The 10,118-nt window shown below is 38.7% G+C and overlaps 1 non-coding gene across 1 annotated transcript; it reads right to left on the reverse strand.

The window, feature by feature from the left end:
• Positions 1–6,586: 6,586 nt before the first annotated feature.
• TRNAT-UGU (transfer RNA threonine (anticodon UGU)) lies at positions 6,587–6,658 on the reverse strand. The gene has a single exon. It is a non-coding gene; the product is annotated as a tRNA-Thr (tRNA).
• Between the last annotated feature and the right edge of the window lie 3,460 nt (positions 6,659–10,118).

Consider the following 10,118-nt stretch of genomic DNA (forward strand, 5'->3'; position numbering starts at 1 on the left):
ACTGGGCTTCCAATTATCACAAACTTCCTTAACACTCAACCGGAGAGCTCTGGCAACAACCTTAAAGTCAACCTCCTTTGGTACGTCCAAGAAAGGAACCTGATGCTGAATCGGGATGCTCAACAGTATAGAATACTCCTCGAGAGTAGGTGCTAACTGATAATCTTGGAACGTGAAACATCTAAGCTCCGGGTCATAGAACTGAAGAAGTGTCTGCAACGGCACTGGGTCGACTACCGTCTTCAACAGAGTCAGAATATCCCCATACTGATTCACGAACCCCCCCAGACGATCACTGGTCACAAGACTGCCCAACTCAATCAGAGACGTCAAAGGCTCCCGGTGAAAAACATAGATACAAGTCTTCCGCTTCGGCTCTGGGACTGTTGCCATCTCTATCGGCGAATCAAACTCTGGAATGTACCTGAGAAATGATATGCATGCAGAGATTAGTTTTTTCTTTCTTTTTTTTTCTCTTTTTTTTTTATTGCGTATCTTTTGAAAATAAATATGCTATGATGCACATGATGCAGACACAACTGGCTGGCGGTGCATCTCTGATCACAAAGTCGAAGCTTCGGTCTAAACTCAGAACCCAAATCCAACTTAAAAGATCCAAGGTCAACTGAACACACTATCTGAACAAAGTCACCAACAGAACCGAGTCACCAATAGTACCTGTAATGATTAACCCTTCCCCACTCACGGGTGTAGTCTAGGCCAGGGTAAGGTCAAGAGAAACGCAGGATAAACAACCCTTTCAAGAATATCATCCTGTGCACACCCGATGTATGCACCGATAATACCCCATCAGAGCCTGAACTGCTCGTGATATCAATGTTCCGCTAAGTGGCGTACACCACCCGCTTCCCATGAATCACTCTATTCCTAGGTTTCCTAGATTTCACTCATGGTCTGGGTATTGGACCTTTTACCTCAACTGACTCCCACCCCACAAAGAAAAACAGACAACCAGCCAGGCAGAATGAATAATGAATATGAATGCAAACATTAATGCACACAATAAATGCAAACAATAAATGAAATGAATAAATAATGAATGCAATAAATAAACACAGCACAAAGCAACCAAAACCCTACCCTAGAGAGCGCTAGGAGAGACTCGCTCAGGGAAGATGGACCAGCATAGGTCAACTTCTCTATATCCCCAGCAGAGTCGCCAGCTGTCGCATTACGCGAAAAACCGGCGGGAAAACAAGAACAACAGAGCCGCCACCGTGCGTTATTTATCCCAAAAGAGGGAAAGGAAACGCTCGAAGTAAACCTAGGAAAGAACATGGTCTCGCGACCAAAGAGAATGGGTTCGGGAGTCGGTTATGCGAAGGGAAGGTATTAGCACCCCTACGCATCCGTAGTACTCTACGGGATCCACGCACAATAGGAAGGAAAATGGTTGCTATAAACACTGCTCAAACACACACACTGGCTGAAAGAGACACAAGAAAACAGACAAGACTGACTCGGCAGGACATCGTATCCTGGGCCTACTTAGTCTATCAGGCATAGACATCAGAGTCGAAGTAGTTCGGACTGGGGAAACGACACATGCTCGCTAGGATATCGCATCCTATGCATACGTATCTCCTTGGACGAAGGAGAATCAGAGCATTCGTAGCTCGGCTGACACGCACGCAAACAAACACAGGCAAAGGCAAACATGGAGCCTGAATGCCAATCACTGGACTTACATCAGCATCCGAACCAAAACACACACTGGAACCCAAATGCCACTCGATGGACTTACATCAGCTTCCAAGCACACAACGACACAACAAGCTAATAGGGAGTCGGGGACTCGAGCCTATAACTGTCAAGCACACACTCAAACGAACAGACAACAAATTGCTAAGGAGTCAGGCACTCGAGCCTAGCAACTGTCAAACAACACACACAAAAGAAAAAGGGCGCCCGGAGAGATCAGCTCAATCTCCTGCCTACATACTTCATCTGGTGTGAAGATCAGGGCGATGTAGTTCCCCTACGCAGGGAAAAAGGACTAGCCTAACCAGATAACAGAGGGAGACACAACACTAGGGAGACTACGACTCGAGCCTAGATGTTGTCATGCAAAGTCGTCCCTAAGTTAAGGTTTCTAGCTAACTTGCACAGGAAGCAAGCCTATCCTAATCATGACTTGCACAGGAAGCAAGCCACACACAACCTAACTTGCACAGGAAGCAAGGGTCTCGATTGCAACTAGGGCAAGAGAAAGGGGAGGTCTCAATCGCAACGAGGGCGAGAGAAAAGAATTAGTGTTAGTTGTTAGTCAAACTCGACAAGACATCGCATCTCGTGCCTACGTATCTCATCTGGACATGAGAATCAGAGTTGCCGTAGTTCGGCTAAACTATTTCTGTTGGTTTGTGTTTTTTAAGTGGACAACGTCACTGCACAATCTACCTGATGCTCGACCTTTGGAGACTTACTCATCTGTAGTAGAAGGAGTTAACGTATCCTTAAGAGGGGATAATGTTTGTTTGTGTTTTAGGAAAACTCAAGCAAGAAAGGAAGTCCTATACGAAGGAACCGTGCTACCTTAATTGACATGCAAACGAGACTACGCGGAGTCTAGCAAACCTAGGGGATACAAACACACCACACAAGCACACACAAGCACATTCAGCATAAAATAAACACACCAACAAGGGGCTCAAACATCAAGGTTAGGTTTTAGTCGAGGGGTCATATCAACCTCAACAAACAAACCTCTGGAACGGGGTAAATGGTGCTCTTAACCTTGCCATTGAGGGGCTAAGGTGAAGCAGATGAAAGGTGAGTGAAGATAAGACTTCACAGCTCTTATCCCTGGCCTGGGAGAGCTTAAGACAAGAATGTGTGGGTTCAGAAGGTGGGAACCCTTCTACAGATTTGAAACTGACTCAACTGTACAATTGTACAAGATCTTGGGTTTGTATCTGCAATGCATCAACACAGTGGTGTGAGCAAAGCAGATGACACACAGAATAGCAGGGGATAGGTTGCATATCCCTTGGGTTCTGCCAATTGCCTCTTCACTTAGGAGGTCTTTGACTATGTACAGGGACAAGATTTAAACATACACAAACATTGCCTCTTAAGGAGGACTTCAGACAGTTGCCTGGCCAGGTAACAGGCCAGGTCTTCCAGACTACATGAAGATCAGGAATATACCTCAATGCAAATTGCTTAATAAGCAAAGCAAAGCAAAAGTTCACAAGGAACTGAGCAACTAAAAGCACCTGAAATAGTCAAGCAGACATTAGTATGCAACTTCAAAACAAAACAAAAGGAAACAGACATCAATAGTTAATCATAGGCAAATGGATGTGCAAGGCACAAGGCTCAAGGCATGGGAGCCAAGTCACCTACAAAACAAACAAGTTAGTCATGGTATTCAAGCAAGTTCAATCAGAAAGAATTGGTCTCATTGGTCATTTGTTGGTCAACCTGAAAACACAAGCTCAAAAGTGAGTAACAGGACCACTAGGGCAAGCCTAGGGTCAAAAGAGAATGAAAAAGTCAAAACAGCAAAGGGCAAGCATTCAAAATCATGTTTAATCAATCAAGAAACAATTCCAATTGGGTTCACATTCATATCAATCACTATCATCATTTCATGAACAGTTTAAGTCAAAGCATTGCAAACAGAAGCTCATAGGAGTCAACAGAAAGACTTGCATCAAAAGTCAACTCAAACATTTCCAAAAATCACCAAATAAATCATGAACAATCCTAACATATAGCATGGTAAGCATGTCAAATTTCATCACATTTGGACAAGTGGAAGGCAGTCAATGAAAATCAGAAAGTCAAAGCAATTTTGAACATGCTCAAAGAAGTCAACCAAACATGCATCAACTTAGAAAAATCATAAATCAGAGAAGGTGTATGATAAATGAATGGGACTAAAGCCATGGCAAAGATGAGGATGTCTAGTTATCTCATGTAAAATTTCATGTCCATCTAGTAAAGTATGAGAATTTCACAAATGAAATGGCAACATGTATCACACAAAGTCAACATTTGAATAGGCCGGGGAGAAAAATCTCAAACAATTAGGAAAATGGCACAAACAATTCCATAAAAAATCACATACAAACTAGACACATAAGAGAAGGTTCATGCAAAAATTGAGGTCAATTGGAAGTCAAGAAGCATGGATACAAAAATCAGGGAATTGCACATCCATGGTGTGACACAAGTTGTCACACCCTACTTCAAAAATTCACAACTCTCAAACCACATAAGATAAAATCATGATCTTTACACCAAAATAAACATGGATGAGTGTAGATTAAGCATAAAAAATTTCAGATCAAATGGTCAATGCATCACAATTTCACAAAAGATTTGGCAAGATGTACAAAATTTGGTCACATTCTACAAACCCTAATGCCATTAAAAATTCAATGATAAAAAAATTCTGGAAAAATAATGATAAAAAACTAGGGATCATGATGAAGATGATGCAAAAAATTCCACTAGATTTGGATTTGAAATGAATGAAGTATGAATTTTCAAAGTTGAGTAACCAAAGTGAAATAAAATATGAAATTAAAATGAATTAATTGGATTTATTAATAAACCGGATGGCAATCTTGTAATTTTGGGAACCACTAAACAAAACGACGCCGTTTAGGCGCGGCCAGGGAAATAATTTGATTGGCCCATGCTGAACAGGGCCATGCAATACGTTCAAATCCTAAATTCTGGGCAAGGCATTCATGAGATTAGGGCTTCTGGGCAAACAGCAACAACCTTCATCTTCCCCAAATCGTGTTTCATAAAAATTTCCAGAAATCCAAATTGAGCATACATAAATGATCAGCACAGCATGGCAAACACAAATCCATCATCAATTTCCATTATAACACAGCATAGCTCATGAATCGAACAAAAGAAAATTCAACATCAAACTTGCTTAAGAACAAAAACTCCCAGAAATGAATAATGAGCACACCAATAGAATCAGCAAACCACATACATGACAAATCCCAACATCATTTTCATGGAAACAAGTTATTGAGAGAGAATCGAGCAAAAATTCATATGAACATCAATCTTCATTTCCAAATATCTCAAACATTACTTAACTATTTCATGTGATACAAAGTTCATTGGAATCAGCATACTAAGATTTACACTAAGCATGGCAAAGTTTGGTGAAACAAGGGATTCGAAAACTAACCAATGTTGAAGCTCAGTGGAGATTTAGATGCTATTTGGCCAGTATGAGCTCGAACAGATGAAGATTTAGCCTCCACAAGTTGAATGGTGAAGTAATTTTGGCTCAATGAAGCTTGGGAATACCTCAATCCAGATCTGCCATGGAAGTTGCTTTGCAAAACCAGTTGAACCAAGGATGCTTACAGATGGAGAAAGATGGTTGTAATGAGCCTGAAATGATGCTTGGATGATGCAGCAACAATGGTATGGTCGTGGCCTTTGGAGTTTTTTGCAGTTTTTGAAAAATGATCAAAATGAGGTTTGAGAGAATGAATGGATTTCTGAGTGTTTGATGGCTGCAGCTAGGGTTGTAAAAATGCTCAGAAAAAGAGTATATATCATCTGTTTAGGCTTTGCTAAGTGAATGTTAATCATGTTTTTGTTTAATGGAGCAATTTGCTAATTTGCCAATTTTGACCAAATGGTGGTGTATGGTAGTATGCTGCACGATTTTGGGCCTTGGGCAAGTCACAAATGCTGTCCTAAATCAATCCCAATTGGCCACTATGACAGAAATTGCTTAATTAAAAACTTCAAATTTTCACTTCACTTGAAATTAAGCATGCTAGGTCCAAAAAGGCCATTTTGCATGGTAAGGTTTTGGTACATGAGGATGACATTTTTGGAAAGAGGGGATTAAATGTGGTTTGTAGGAAAAAACCTCACCAATTTTGGCCAAATGGTTCATGAGATATGGCCTTTTGAAGTTCAAGAAATTGTGAAAATGAATTGATCATATCTTGCCAACCATACATGGGATTTGAGAGTTCTTGGACTTTTTGGAAATGGGAGAACAAGATCTTAAACTTTCATGTTGGGCAAAAATTCATTTGAAGCTTGTATCATGATGCAAGTTTAGGATCAAGAAGTTTCCATTTTTGGCAAATTTGAATTACAGGTCAACTTTCTATTTCTGGAAATTTTCTGATTGGCTTCAAATTCTTCAATGATGTTGTTTGCCATGATACATGAGGCCTATTGGGACATGAATAAGCTCTCTCAAACCAAATCCATCCATCAAAAACCATAAAATCAACCACAGTTGACCAAGTTTGACTTTCTAGGGTTTCTGGCTGACTGTGCATTGACTGATGACTTCTGAGCCTCCAATCTTTGACTTAAACACTTCAAATGGACCCCCAAGTCATGTGAACATTTTGGACCAACCCTAGGGCCTTGGATCCTTGAGAAACACACTTGCTTACTTGGTTGACTGATCTCCTGATCAGTTTGACCTAATTTCTTGACTGGCCTGCACTTGAGGCAAATGGATCAATGCAATGCTATGCAGTGGACCATGATATGTTATGACCTAATATGAGAATGTATGTACAATGATAGGTGCAAATTTGAGGTGCTACACCCTCATGCAGGATTGAACTGCAAACCTTCAGTTTACAAGACTGACGCTCTACCACTGAGCTATAAGGGCAGATGAAATTTAGTTTAAATATGTTGGCTATAATTTCATAGGTTCATAAACTCCATCGTAATAATTTGGACATCATTGACTAAAGTGAATATTGATAGCATGTTGGATTGGTGCGTACTATTGATAAGTCTTAAGATATCTACAACAAATTAAAACTCGTCATTTGCAAAAAAATAGCACAAATAAATGCATACAAATCAATCTTACTCAAAAACCTTTCCAATGGTCCTTTTTTTAGAAATATTCATATTACTATTTGTTGTTTCTTGCGTTCAAACATGTGTTAGGTGTGTTTTTGAAAAATTGTGGAGACTATAAAATAGGTAAACAAACTAAGATTTCACACAAGAAGATACAATATCTTACCACCTCAAAGGTCCTGGAGTTAATTTACATGGATCTCATGGGGTCCATACAAGTAGAAAGATTGGGTGGAAGAAGATATGTGTGTGTGTGTGTGTGTTTGTTTGTGTGTGTGTGTGTGTGCGTGTGTGTTGATAAATACTCAAGGTACACCTTGATTGATTTTCTCAAAGAAATTCTGATGCCTTTGTCACATTTGAAAGATCATGTCAACGTCTTTAGTGTGAGAAAGGAAGTGAGATTAGAAAGATTGTTTGGATACAAAGTGACCATGAAACAGAATTTGAAAACTCTAGTGTTTCATAATTCCATTCTTCAGAAGGGATTGCACATGAGTTCTCTGCACTAATTACTCCACAACAAAATAGAGTGGTTAAACAAAAAAATAGAATGTTAAAAGAAACGGCTAGATTTATGCTTCATGCTAAGAATCTTCCTTATTATTTTTGGGCTAGAGCCATGAACATGACTTGTTAGATCCATAATCGAGTAGCCATTCGATCTGGAACTAAATTTTCTTACTATGATCTGCGGAAAGGAAGAAAACCAAATGTCAAATACTTCCATGTGTTTTGCAGGAAATGTTACATTCCTTTTGATCGAGAGCAAAGGCGCAAGATGAATTCTAAATATGATTAAGGAACTTTCTTGGGATATTATATCAACAGTAGAGCCTATCGGGTGTATAATAATTGCACAAAGTTCATAGTGGAATATATCAATGGTTTTGTAGATGACACGTTAGAGGATGGAACAAGTGATCAATAAGAGAACGGTGTGATGAGTCATGAGCAAAATGTCATGCCTGATGTGCCAAACAAAGGAACTGGCATTGCTCAGACTCTTGAAGATAAAGAATCTGAAGATGGAAAGGATAATGTTCCAAAAGGCCATCAATCAGAATTCAGAAGTATCACCCAATATAAAATGTGATTGGAAATCTAAATGAATGAATCATCACTAGATTCAGAGAAGTGATTGCCAACATGTATTTTATCTCCAAAATTAAACCCAAAAATGTTAAAGAAGCATTAACTGATGAATATTGGATCAATTCCATGTAGGAAGAACTTGTTCAAGTTTAAATAAATAAAGCATGAGAATTATTTCCCATACCTGACTCAGTCAACATCATTTGAATCAAGTGTATCTACAAAAACAAGTCTGGTGAAAATGGTAATGTGGCAAGAAATAAGGTTCGACTAGTGGGTCAAGGATACAAAACAAATAGAAGGGATTGGTTTTGATGAAACTTTTGCTCCAAATTCTCGCCTTGAATCCCTTAAATTACTAATAGGAATGTCATGTCTCTTGAAATTTAAGTTGTATAAAATAGATGTTAAAAGTGCTTTTCACAATGGATTGTTGAATGAAGAAGTGTATGCTGATTAACCAAAAGGGTTCATTGATCCTAGTGAACCAAAACTAGTATATAAGCTTAAGAAAATCTCTTTATGAGTTAAAGCTAGCTCCAAGGGCTCATTATGAATGGCTCACTAAATTCCTCGCTATAAATGGTTACAACAGAGGGTGTATTGAAAAAATTTGTTTTTCAAGAAAGAAGAACCAAGCTTCTGAGTACTAAGATCCATGTCGATGATATCATGTTTGGAGGAATGTTAAACAAGATGGTAGAACATGTTGTGCAACAAATGCAGTCACAATTTTAAATGAGTCTGTTAGGTGAATTCACTTACTTCCTTGGATTTCAAGTTTAAGAAATGAAATAAGGTATACATGTGTCTCAAAGAAAGTACGCTAAGAACATTGTGAAGAAGTTTGGTCTAGAAAGTGCAAGACACAAGCGTACTCCTGCAGCAACTCATGTTAAGATAACTAAAGATGATCAAGGAGTTGATGTGGATTAAAGTCTTTATGTAAGTATAATTTGTAGTATTTTGTGTCTCATAGCCAGTCGCCATGACATCAATTTTTTTGTAGGGGTGTTCCCACACTACCAAGCAAATCCAAAAGTAAGTCATCTCACGCAAGTCAAAAGAATTATCATGAAACTTATGACTATGTAATTATGTACTCACATGACACCAACTTCATTCTAGTTGGGTATTATGATGTTGATTGGGCAGACAATGTTGAAGATAGAAAGAGACCCTCTGGTGGATGTTTCTTTATGGGAAACAACCTCATTTCTTGGTTTAGAAAAAAGAAAAATTGTGTCTCGTTATCCACTGTTGAATCTGAATACAATGCAGTTGGAAGCAATTGTACTCAAGTGTTGTGGATGAAAAAATGTTGAAAGAGTACAATTCCAAGCAAGATGTTATAACATTATATTGTGACAACATGAGGGCCTTCAATATTTACAAAAATGAAGTTAAGCAAATTTGTACAAAACACATTGACATTCGCCACCATTTCATTAGAGAACTTGTTGAAGAAAAAGTAATTACTCTAGATCATCTGTCAACAGAAAATCAACTAGCTGACATGTTTATCAAGGCACTAGATGTTACTCAATTCAAAAAAACTAATAAGTGCCCTAGGTCAGTGTATTGTTAAGAATATCTAACAATTAATGTTAAGATGACATGTGAATTATTGTGTAATATTATTATCTCTCATATCCATCATATCCAAGGCACGTGCACTAATTTATGCTTTGCCCATTAGTACTCCAAAAATGATTTTTATTCAAGTTAATTTATATTTTTGCATTACACGCATTAAGCCTCAAAACAATCCTTTGTTTTCTCATAACCTATATCCATTATCATCTCCCGGACCCTAAGCCAACCCACTCACCCTCCTCTTATAAATCATGCAAACATGGTAGGAATAAGTTAGTGAACTAATACTTCAGGAAAAGAAAAAAAAAGAACAACTAAGAAAGCCAAGAAATCGACTGTGGAAGACAAGTCTATGATCAACATGCATGGGATCAAAGTAGATGGGTTGATCTTAGGAGGGAACCCCGAAGGTTAGGTCAGAGGTCATCCCACCATGGAACCACGAAAATACGTTCGAAAGAAGAGGATGAAGAAGGTTGGTTATCACACTATTATAGCGCCCTTGAAAATGTTTCACCATATTTGTGAAGGAAAGGAAGAAGGTAGTAAAACCTCAAAGGATAATGAGG

The sequence above is a fragment of the Lathyrus oleraceus genome, chromosome 6 (assembly GCF_024323335.1).
Source record: "Lathyrus oleraceus cultivar Zhongwan6 chromosome 6, CAAS_Psat_ZW6_1.0, whole genome shotgun sequence".
Classification (NCBI taxonomy): domain Eukaryota; kingdom Viridiplantae; phylum Streptophyta; class Magnoliopsida; order Fabales; family Fabaceae; genus Lathyrus; species Lathyrus oleraceus.